Raw genomic sequence first — 13455 nt, forward strand, 5'->3', positions numbered from 1 at the left:
AGGTTTATATAGGTGGTCTAATTACTAATAAAATGACACCACTTAACCTCTAACTAATTATGGACTAACCCCTAAGTCCCCAAATTAAACCGTCTAGGACCAACATTGCCCCAACCCACGAGATCCCGACCCATGGACCGTGACTAGGTCCACGGAGTGTGCTGCTCCTTCATGGGTGGTGGCCTGCAAATCAACAACTTGAGGCCTTGACCCACGACCCCTTCCCTCGGGGCGTGGGTCCACCTATGGGGAGTGAGTCTCATCCGTAGGTGGCCCATTTTTGGGCAGCTTCTAGGGATTGTTTTGGGTCCCCCTCAAGGACCCTTGGTTGGTCCTTGGGGGGTCGTACCTTGACGCCCTAGCCCTAAAACATTTATTTAAGTACGGAAAGTCATTTTACGATTCTAACCCACACATCAAACTCTAGAACTTTCACGTAAGGCTCTAGTTTAACTTACTAGTTTCCGGGTGTTACATCTTGTAAGAATGATGAAGTGAAAAAATTAAAGAAGTAAACAAATGCTACCGAATTTCATTGCATAATTTTGTAGCATCTTTTTTATGTTATAAGTATTATTGAGAATAGATTAGTTAATTAAATGTTATTAGTTAATTAATTCTCAGTTAGTTAGCTAGACCAGTTGGTTATTTTGTTAGTTAGTGTGAGTTATAGCTTCCAGCTCATTGACAGTTATAAGGTAGTTACAAATTAGATATTTCTTTCTCTTCTTATATAAATACGTGTACAGTTCCAATGAAATAGATCAGATTGATTTTTCCCAATTTCATTGTTCTTCTTCATTCACATCATTATGGATGGTGTCTATGGGAGTCATTTTACTCCTCTGTACATTGGTGTTGACATGGTATCAGAGCCCAACTCGTTTTGATAGGTATTGTCTACATACCTCTTTACTTTTCTTTTCATATACACTGTAATTTTCTTCTTCTTTTGCTTTTGTCGAATTCAAGAAATTGTTCTTCGATTTGAGATTGTGATTGCATCGATCTCTTATTTCCTTCTGCTAAAAGTGTTGAAATACGTATATCAAATTTGATTTATAATGGCAAATGAAACTGTTGATCAATCAAGTGGTATTGGTAGAACATCTAATGGTACTGGGAGTAAGGACGTCAGTTCTTCTTTGTACATGCATCCATCTAATAATCTAGGTCCATGTTTAGTGCCAATTCCTTTTGATGGGACATGTCTACATACCTCTTTACTTTACTTTTCATATACACTGTAATTTTCTTCTTCTTTTACTTCTGTCGAATTCAAGAAATTGTTCTTTGATTTGAGATTGTGATTGCATCGATCTCATATTTCCTTCTGTTAAAAGTGTTGAAATACGTATATCGAATTTGATTTATAATGGCAAATGAAATTGTTGATCAATCAAGTGGTATTGATAGAACATCTAATGGTACTGGGAGTAAGGACGACAGTTCTTCTCTATACATGCATCCATTTAATAATCTAGGTCCATCCTTAGTGCCAATTCCTTTTGATGGGACATGATACAAATCATGGAAGAGAGGTGTTTATAGATCCCTCTCGGTTAAGAACAAGTTAGGTTTTATCAATGGAGAGTGTAAGAAACCAGATCCAGGAACATTGTAGTATCGTTAATGGGAAAGGTGCGATAATATAGTGACATCATGGATTCTGAACTCACTTGCAAAGGAAATTTCTGATAGCGTAGAGTATGTGAGTGATTCGTTTGAATTATGGAGAGAATTGGGGAGGATCGATATGATTAGACGAATGGAGAAAAACTCTATAGGTCAACGAGAGATAAATGATCTATCTCAAGGAACTTTAGATATCACAACATACTACACCAAGATGAAGAGATTATGGGAGGAACTGAGTACTCTTAATGTGAAAGCTCAATGTAGCTGCAACTGCAATTATGGAGCTAAAGAAAATGCCTACAAAGCAAAACAAGATATGAGACTGTTTCAGTTCCTTATGAGATTGAACGAGGTGTATACCGCGATTCGAGGAAGAATCCTCATGATGAATCTACTACCACACTGGCACAAGCTTTCTCACTGTTAGTACGGGAAGAAAATGATGAGAAATTGAACCCAATAATCAGTTGTTCATGGAGTCCACATCCCTTAATGTGAGTAACTCAAGAAAAATGTTCATGGAGTCGACTTCTCTTAGTGTGAATGGTTCAGGAGGAGAAAGTGCCTCCAGACAGTCTCGACAAAATTATTCTTTTTCAGCAGGGAATTCTTCAGCAGGAAATAACAATTTTATAACCAATTATTATCAGACCTCGAATACTTACAATGGCAATAGAGGTTGTGTGGTGTGTGACTACTGCAAGAAGATATGGCACACCAAATATAAGTGCTACAAGCTTTACGAATATTTACAAACAAGCAATCAAAATTTTTACAACAATAACCAAAACTTTCAGAATGGATATCGCAACAACAACAATCAGAATTTCAGGTTTAATAAAGGCAAAGAACTTATGGCTGATGTACATGGTATCTCATCTAATTTGATGTCAAATGGAGCTGAGGAATATGAGGAAAGGCATGATACACATCCCAAATTGACCAGAGAGCAATATGAACAATTCATGAATTTGCTGCAACACTTTCAAGCTGAGAACCATAGAGATACTGACAAAAGACATGGACCCTATATATGGCAATCTGAACCTTGCATATATGATAATTTGTACCTCATATGTTGATTTTGGAAAATTGTCTTGCAGGTGTTTCAAAAACAAGTCTAACTCTTGGATTCTAGACTCAGAAGCCTCAAATCATATGACCTTTGACATGAAATCCCTGATTGACATTGCCTACTTACCCTATCCTTTGTTAATCACCCTACCAAATGTTTATAAGGTGAAAGTCACTCAAACTGGTAAAGTGATACTTGCATCAAACATTATCTTACACGAAGTGTTGTATATGCCCTCTTTTAAATATAACCTTATGTCTATTCAATGTCTTTCTAAGTATATACCTAAGAGTGTTGTGTGCTACACTGAAACTTCATGCATTCTGCAGTCCCTTTCAATTAAGAGGCCTTTGGTGATTGGTGAAGCTAAATGAGGGCTCTACTTTCTTTGTGCCAACTATCTGAAAAACAACAACCGCTTTGCTGCCTCAAATGCTCCAACTTATATTTCTAGTTCTTGTAATTCTAGTCATGATCTTAAGCCTTTTCCTAGTTTCTCATGTAACCACACGAATCAATGTCATCAATAGTCCAGTGTAGAAAACACTTCCAGCAAGAATAAATGTTCACATAGTTTTATTGTAGAAAATTATGTTCCAAGAAATAAAAATCAGTCTCATGTTTCAGCTTCTCTTATGTCTCATACTTTTGATGTGGATGTATTGTGGCACAATAGACTTAAACTTTTACTTTTTGTGAAGATGAGGAAGATTAGATCCATACCTGAAAAATTCTCCACCAAACAACTTTTTTTGTGTAACATCTGCCCAATGGCAAGACACAAAAGATTGTCATTTCCCCACAGTATCAACACATCCACCAAAATATTTTAGTTGTTACATATTGACCTATGGAACCCTTACCATGCAGCAACACATGCATCATAACCATAAATACTTCATTACCCTAGTTGATGATTACAGTAGATGTACATGGACCTAAATGTTAGCCTGCAAGAGCAATACCTTAGCAATCCTCAAGACATTCAAAACCATAGTTGAGCACCAATTCAATACTTTGTTAAGTTTATTAGGACTGATAATGGGCTTGAATTCATCAATACAAAGATATCGTCTTTCTTAAAGTCAAAAGAAATCCTCAATGAGAAAACTTGTCCCTACACACCACAATAAAATTGTGTGGTTGAGAGAAAACACAAATACTTATTAAAAATTGCTAAAGCGCTTCTTTTTTAATTCAAGCTGCCAATAAACTAGTGGAGAAATATGTATTGTGTGCCACATATATCATCAATAGACTTTCCACTTCCCATGTTAAAGGCAAATGTCCATATGAACCATTGTATAACTCCAAACCATCATACTCCCACATCAAATAGTTTAGATGTCTTTGTTACCCAACCATTCCCAAGTGCTAAAGAGACAAACTCCAAGCCAGAACTACACCACATAACTTCATAGGATACCATTTTGGATCAACAAGATACAAGGTTCTCAGTCTGTCTACAAGAAAGATACATATCTTTAAAGATGTAATTTTCAAAGAAAATATTTTCCCATTTGTTGTTGTTTCTGATGTGTCATCCTTTCCTTCTGTCCTATCTTCTGTATCTTTTATAGATGCTATTGATACTGAAATTGGCTCACAAATTGTAATGCATGTTGAGAATTATGAAATTGATGCAAGTAACATTCCAGTTGACACATCTCTTAACCAAACATTACCATATTCCACACACACATCTCCTACTATTCCACATAAAAGTGAATCAATTACAATATCAAACAGACCTCATAGAACACACAAACTACTTGCATACTTCCTAAACCTATATCTAAACCAGCACCAAGAAATATCATTTCCCTCAATGCTGCTTTTTCCAAACACCAACATATACCACCTGAGGTTCTAGAACATGGAGTCAAGTACTTGTGAGGAACATCAGCAATGATAATAAATCTTCTTCATATGAGGAAGCAACCATCAACCATGCTTGACAACTAGCTATGACACAAGAGTTTGAAGTATTGCGTGCAAACCATACTTAGGATTTGGTGGACCTACCTAGTGGCAAGAAGGTCATAGGGTGAAAATGGGTGTATAAGGTAAAGCACAAGGCTGATGGGACCACTGAGAGATTTAAGGCAAGACTCGTGGTAATGGTCTACATTCAACAGGCTAGGGTTGATTACACAGAAACCTTTTCACCATTAATTAAAATGACCATTGTAAGAGCCTTGCTGGCCACAACAGTTAAGAAAGTATGGAGCATTTATCAGCTTGATGTGAACAATGCATCCGTCCATGGTGAGTTACATAAGGAAGTATACATGGAAGTACCACCCGGCTTAGTAGTAGGCAAACCAGGGATGGTGTACAAGATGAATAAATTATTGTATGGATTGAAACAATCCAGCAGACAGTGGTATGCCAAGCTAGTTGAAACATTATACTCTAAAGGTTACACTCACTCTCTAAATGACTAATCTCTCTTCCACAAGAAAACTACAGACTCCACCATTTTTGTGGTTGTTTATGTAGATGATGTTATCCTGACTGGCACAAGTGTAGCTGAAATATAAGAACTAAAACTTTCCTACACGATAAGTTCAAGATCAAAGACTTGGGTAAGTTGCATTATTTCCTTGAGATGAAAGTACTTTACAAGGAAGATGGACTCATTATTTCACAAAGAAGGTTTGTTTTTTATTTGCAAAAGACCTACAATGTTTCCAGCCTAAGTAACTGCACTTCTCCATTAGATCCTACTGTAAAACTTCATGCCAAAGAATGCACTCAACTTTCAAATCCTGCATTATACAAAAGACTCGTTGGGAAGTTAAATTTTCTTACCAATACTAGAATGGACATAGCCTATAATGTGAAGCACCTTAGTCAGTTTATGCAGGACTCTGGGGAGCCTCATTTAAAAGCAATATTCCACCTCCTAAGGTATCTCAGACCCTACTTTAGGTATATTCATGTCGCATGATTAGTCTTAAAATGTTAGAGCCTATTGCAACTCAGATTGAGCTGCATGCCCTGATTTCATGAATTCAGTAAGTGGGTATATTATGCTTTTAGGTAACAGTCCACTCAGTTGGAAGTCAAAGAAACAATATATCTATCTTCAGCTGAGGCAGAGTATAGGGCCTTGAGAAAAGTTGCAGGTAAATTAGTTTGGCTTAAAAGACTACTTGAAGAACTCACAGTGCCCTTACTAACTCCCATTGATGCATATTGTGATAGTCAATCAGCTCTCTACATTGCTCGAAATCGTGTATTCCATGAAATGATTAAGCTTATCAAAACTGATTGTCATTTTGTGAGAAATCTACTACAAACATGTTTTATTTCACTGCATCACATAGGATCCAACGATCAACTGGCATACATATTGACAAAGACACTGACTGGGATTAAACATTTTGATGCACTACACAAGTTGTCAGTGTTTTCCACTCCTCCAACTTGAAGGGGGAGGGGTATTAAGATTAGATTAGTTAATTAAATGTTATTAGTTAATTAATTCTCAGTTAGTTAGTTAGATCAATTGGTTATTTTGATAGTTAGTGTGAGTTATAGCTTCCAGCTTATTGACATCTATAAGGTAGTTATAAGTTAGATATTTTCTTTCTTTTCTTGTATAAATACGTGTACAGTGCAATGGAATAGATCAGATTGATTTTTCCCAATTTTGTTGTTCTTCTTCATTCGCATCCTGATGGATTGAGTTTATAGGAGTAGTTTTACTCCTCTGTGCAATGGTGTTGACAAGTATAACATATGGTTTATGACAAGAGTTGTGATCGAGTGGTAACTATTTTTTTGTTTGATAAAAACTTTTTGTATTCAAGCCTTAATGGGTACAAAGTCATCTTTGTTAGAGGAAATTTTATTCTCATTATGAGATTTGAAATATCGAAAATCGAATAGAGAAAACCAAAAAAAAAATACATTTTCATTCCCTTTAATTTGAAAGAGAGTGGGGGTCTTTAAGTTGAACAGTCTGTAGAATTTTACCCTTGAGTTTGTGTAACTTTGAAGGTATACAATTAGTATTTATAGAAAGAAATATTGCACTTATGAAGTTCAATACTCCCTCTGTCTAATCATACTAATCCATTATTGTTTTGCACACTTATTAAGAAATTATAAATATAAAAGTAATTTTACTATATCACCATTTGAATATAGTAAATACAAAGTCTTAAAAAATGTAATAGGGAAATGACTATAATTAATGATAAAGTTAATTAGGAACTAAGTGTAAAATTATTCATTAATTTCATAAAATGGACAAGTATTGTTGGACATCCCAAAATAGTATAGTGGACAACTATTGTTGGACGGAGGGAGTATTAAGTAATGTACCATACTTCTTCCGCTAATTTATGTGATATCATTTGATTAAGTATAAAATTTAAGAAAAAATAATGACTTTTGAGATTTATAAATAAATAAATAATAAAATAATTTTTAAAATTAACTTTTTTCTAATTATAAAGATATAATATATTACTAATATTCTCTTATTATATAAGAGAGTTCATGTTGAAGCAGGCACGTCTCCATCGATGTGCCTGCTTCAGCGTACTTTGGAACAAAAAACTTTTGTTCTACTTTAATTTAATTAGTGTATAATATTTTTGAAATTATGAGATATGTATTAGCTATGACTTTTAGTTTTATATTCATATTCATTAGTTATAGCTTTATTATTTTAAATGTCGGTAGTATTTGTTTATATCTTGTAACTACTTTGAGTAAAAATCAACGATCGATGACGAAAAATACGTTAATTGAGGACATCTTAATGGACCTCTTCATATTAAATTTACGTAAACAAAAAGTAATTAACAACTTAAAATATCTAAAAAACATATTAAAATTTAATTAACTTTCTAAATTCTATCTATATCACATAAATTAAAATAATAAAATGATAGATATTGATTTATTGGTTATAGAAGAGGCTAGGAGCACACTGTTGGCCGTCAACATGTCAGCTTCAGCTGTGTGCCCCCCTCGTAATTAGCAACTTGGCTTATTCGTTATAATGTAACATTTCATGTACATGGTCACAGGTTCGAATCTGAGCAACATTGTTTTTTTATTCCTATTTTACTTCAGCCAATTTACTCATTTGTAGCATTTTGGTGGGGATCAATTCAATCCTCTTTTTTTTTGTTCTCATTAATTAAAACGTATGTTTCATCATTTATCTAACTTAATGTTAATTAAAAAGGAATATTTCTTATTACGTAAATATATTTCGTATTTATATTTAGTTATTCTATCTTCTATCTTACATAAAAATATTTATAATTTTTATATAGTTAAAATTATATTACTATTATTATTATTATTATTATTTTGAGAAAACCTTATTTACATAAGTAAACTTTTACCGTAAAGTACTACAAATAAGACTTTTCAAATAAGTAGTACGTTTAATTATTTTATTTCTGTCTTTTTACCGTTAAATTATTTTTTTATTTCTAATGTTGATGTTACATCATTAATATTATTAGTAGAAAAAACATATTTCATTGAATTTAAAAAATTAAAAGTACCACAAATAAGACTTTTCAAATTTTATCCGTGCCACATAAATTGAAACAGAGAGAATAGCATATTATTTAAAAATTATGTGAATTTTATAGGTCACAATAATTAACAACTTGTTGTGAAATATTAGAAATATAAAATAATATAAGACAATAAATATATAGACAAGATATATGGGAGAGAATATTTTCTTATTTCTTTCTTCCGTACTTTTCGATCTTATCTTTTATAAAATAATCAACGCCTATTTATAGTACACAATTCATCTTCAAAGTTAGATGAATTAAATAGTGTTCATTAATTTTGTACATGAACTTCAAAGAGAGTTACAATGACATTCACATTAATGCATTTATAACACTCCCCCTTGGAATGTCCATAGATAATGTGTCTCGTTAAAACTTTACTAGAAAAAATCCAGTGAAAAAAATCCTAGTGAAGGAAAAAGAATACGCATATCTTGTAATACGCCTTGAGTGTTGCCTCGTTAAAAACCTTACCAGGAAAATCCAATGGGACAAAACCTTGGTTAAGCGAAAAAGAGTACGACGCGTATTTTATTCCCCATGTGAAAACTTTATTTGATTTCTTGGAGACGACACATTCCAATCTCATATCTTAACTTCTCAAATATTGATGTTGGTAATGCCTTAGTGAATAAATCTGCAAGATTATCACTTGAACGAATCTGTTGAATATTTATCTCACCATTTTGTTGAAGATCATGTGTGAAAAAGAACTTAGGTGAAATATGTTTTGTTCGGTCTCCTTTGATATATCCTCTCTTCAATTGAGGTATGCAAGAAACATTATCTTCATACAATATTGTTGGAATCTTTGTTTGCACAGAAAGACTGCATAATTGAAAAATGTGTTTTGAGTCATTGATCTCAACCATACACACTCTCGACTAGCTTCATGAATGGTTATTATCTCTGCATGATTTGAAGAAGTAGCAACTATTGTTTGCTTCATCGAACGTCATGATATAGTTGTACCTCCATATGTGAATAAATAGCATGTCTGAGATCGGGTTTTATGTGGGTCAAACAAATAGTCAACATTTGCATAACCAATCAATTCTGACTTGGATGCATTAGAATACAACAATTCAATATCAATTGTTCCTTGCAGATATTTGAATATATGCTTAACACATTTCTAATGTCTTCTTGTTGAAAATGAGCTGAATCTCGCCAATAAACTTACTGTGAAATAAATATTTGGCCGAGTATTGTTGGCAAGGTACATTAGTGCCCCAATAGCACTGAGATATGGTGTTTCATTACCAATAATCTTTTTATCCTTATCTTGAGGTCGAAATGGATCTTTTTATTTATATCAACAGATCTCACAATCATCTGGGTACTTAATGGGTGTGATTTATCCATGTAAATTTGCTTCAAAACCTTTTCAGTATATGTTGATTGATGGATAAATAACCCATTTGTTAGATCTTCAATCTAAAGGCCAAGACAAAATTTTGTCGATCTTTCATTTCAAATTCTTTCTTCAAACACTCAACGGCTTTTGAAAGCTCTTTAGGAGTTCCAATAATGTTCAAGTCATCAACATAAATAGATATTATTACAAATTTAGATTTTGACCTTCGTATAAAAATACAAGGACAAATAGGGTCATTCTTATACCTTTCTTTAGCAAGTATTCGCTAAGACGATTATACCACATTCGCCCTGATTGTTTCAATCCATATAAGAATTTCTGAAGCTTTATTGAACAACTTTCTTTTGAATTTTTATATACCTCGGACACTTTGAGTGCTTCAGGGATTTTCATAAAAATATTGTGGTCTAGTGAGCCATATAAATAAGCTGTGACAACGTCCATTAGATGCATTTCAAGCTTTTCATGAACTGTCATATTTATTAGATACATAAAGGTAATTACATCTACCACATGAGACTATGTCTCCTCATAATCAATGACATGCCTTTGCAAAAAAATTTATGCCACAAGTCATGCTTTATATCTTACGACTTTACCATTTTTGTTGCGTTTTCGCACAAAAACCTACTTGTACCCAACTGGCTTGACACCTTCAGGTGTTCGGACTATTGGTCAAAAAACTTCACATTTTTCAAGTGAATCCAATTCTTTCTGAATTGCTTCCTTCCATTTTGACCAATCATTTCTTTGTTTACATTCATTGACAGATCTTGATTCTAAATCCTCATCTTGTTGCATTAAATCAACTGCAACATTATAGGCAAAAATATTATCCACCACAGTATTATTTCGATTTCAATTTTTTCTCGTCGAGACATAATTTATAGAGATTTTCTCATTCTCATTATTTTCAGGTACATAGACCTCATCTGTGATGTCATCATTTATTATGTCTCGGAGCTCTTCATGAGCAATTGCCTCCATATTATGATCATATTGCCTCCATATTATGATCATCTTGATCATTTATTCCTTTCCTCTTTTGAGAATTTTTATCCTTGGAATCAATTGGTCTACCACGTTTTAAGTGTGATTCAGACTCATTTGCCTTAGCGTTTTGTCCTATCGGAAAATCAACTTGAACTTGAACATTAGAAGATAGGATATATGATTTAGTAACTCGTAGAAGGTTATTAAATGCATTCGATAGTTGATTTGCAATATTCTGTAAATAAATTATCTTTTGAACTTCTTGCTCACATTGATTTGTTCGAGGGTGGGGTCTAAATGAGACAATGAAAGTGAATTCCAATCTATCTCATTTCCCAACTGTTTTTGTTCTCCCCCTAATGTTGGGTATACTGATTCATCAAATTAACAATAAGCAAACCTTGCCGTAAATAAATCTCTAGTTCTAGGTTCCAAATATTTTATAATAGAACGAGATTCATACCCAACATATATCCCCAACCTTCTTTGGGGGCCATCTTTGTGTGTTGTGATGGAGCAATTGGAACATATACCGCACAATCAAAGATTCTAAGATGGGAAATGTTTAGCTCCTAACTAAAAATCAATTGTAATGGGGAGATGTCATGATAACTGCTTGGCCCTATGCGCACAAGTGTTGCTGCATGCAAAATAACATGCCCCCAAATCAAAACAGGCAACTTTGTCCTCATCAACAATGGTCTAGCTATCAATTGAAGACATTTAATCAATGACTATGCTAAACCATTTTGAGTATGAACATGTGCAACGAGATGTTCAACTGTTATTTCAGTGGACAAACAATAATCATTAAATGCCTGAGATGTAAACTCACCAGCATTATCATGATGAATTGTTTTTATTGCATAATCTGGAAATTGTGCTCTTAACCTTATTATTTGAGCCAGCAACCTCGCAAAAGTCATATTGCGAGTTGATAGTAAGCACACATTAGACCATCTTGTAGATGCATCTGTCAAGACCGTATAATATTTAAATGGTCCATATGTATGGTGAATAGGCCCACATATATCACCCTGTATCCGTTCCAGAAATGCGAGAGATTCCACTCCAACCTTAGTCGTTGATGGTTTGGTAACCAACTTTCCTTGTGAACAAGCAGCACAAGAGAATTACTTTGATTGAAGAACATTTTAGTTCTTCAAAGTATGCCCATGTGAATTCTAAATTATTCTGCACATCATATTATAATCGGGATGGCTCAATCGGTCATGCCAAATGATAAAATCATTAGAATCAGTAAACATTTTGTTTACTACGATGTGTGATTCAACCGTACCAATATTTGTATGGTACAACCCAGAAGAAAGTGCATGTAATTTTTCATGCACAGTTTTCTTCTCTACATTTATCGTAGTAATATAAAGGTATTCCACATTTCCTTCATTTGCAGTCTCAACATAATAGTCATTTTGGCGAATAACCTTGAAACTTAACAAGTTTCTTTGAGACTTACTACAATACAATGCATTATTAATTTTCAATAATGTTCCTCCAGGTAGTAATAAGGTCGCTCTTCCTGAGCCCTCAATCAACTTTGTACTACCAGATATTGTATTAACATATGCCTTTTTCATAATCAAATGAGAGAAATATTTCTTTTCTCTTAATATTGTATGAGTTGTGGCACTGTCCAGAAGACACATATTTTCATTACTCATCTTCGATCCAACTGAAGATTGAGAATTTTTTTTTATCTTCATAAAAATAAAAATGCATAATAAGAAGTACAAAACTTAACAAAAGAAAATTTAAGTACATGAACTTTAAGTAAGACATTAAAAACATATAACAACATTATTCATTTCCCAGTTCAATTATCAATCTTCAATTGCGATCCCCAAAGAAGTCTCCAGCTTCCAGATGAGTAATATCATCGAGCCCATCAAAAGCATCATCTTTCAATGCTAAATTTGCCTCAATATTCTCATCATATTTTTGAGAAGACCCTACCTGAGCATCATTTTTTTAGAGTCAAATATGACTCCACTCGGGCATTAGAAGAGGAGGCACCGCCTTTATTTCCTTTTCTTTTAAAGGAATTTTGATACATCCTGACAAAATGCTCAAGTGTCCGACAATCATTTTTTCAGTGACCTTTAAGGCCACAACGATAAAAGTGATCGCCCTTGCCTTTTAAATGATTATTTTGAGAACCTATATTGTTCTCCCTTTTGTTATGACCGCCACCTCGACGAATATTATATCGTATTTTGCCTTTGCCACGCCCACACACATTATCATGTATCCGATTACTTTGTCTTATTTCAGACTGGTCGTGTGCTTCTACCCCGTGTGCCTCCGGTAATGGAGCACTTCCAACGAAACGAGCCTCATAATTTTTCATTAAAAGGTCATTATGCTGCTCAGCCACCAGAAGACATGAGATTAATTTAGAGTATTTTTAAAACCTTTTTCACGGTATTGTTGTTGTAATATCATATTGGAGACATAGAAAGAAGTTAGTGTCTTTTCCAACATGTCCTCATCTTTTATAACTTCCCCACATAATTTTAATTGGGAAGTGATTCTAAATACAGCAGAGTTATACTCAATTGCGATTTTATAATCTTGAAACTGTAAGTGCATCCAATCATAACGAGCCCTTGGCAATACCGTTGCCTTGAGGTGGTCATACCTCCATTTCAAACCTATCCACAATTCAAGTGGATCTTTCATTGTTAAGTATTCAACCTTCAGGCTTTTCATCAAGATGATGACGAAGGAAAATCATAGCTTCACTTTATCCTGACTTGATGCCTTATTCCCTTCGATTATACTATCACCAGGAC

The sequence above is a fragment of the Solanum verrucosum genome, unplaced genomic scaffold (assembly GCF_900185275.1).
Source record: "Solanum verrucosum unplaced genomic scaffold, falcon-dt-bn FXZP01000031.1, whole genome shotgun sequence".
Lineage (NCBI taxonomy): Eukaryota > Viridiplantae > Streptophyta > Magnoliopsida > Solanales > Solanaceae > Solanum > Solanum verrucosum.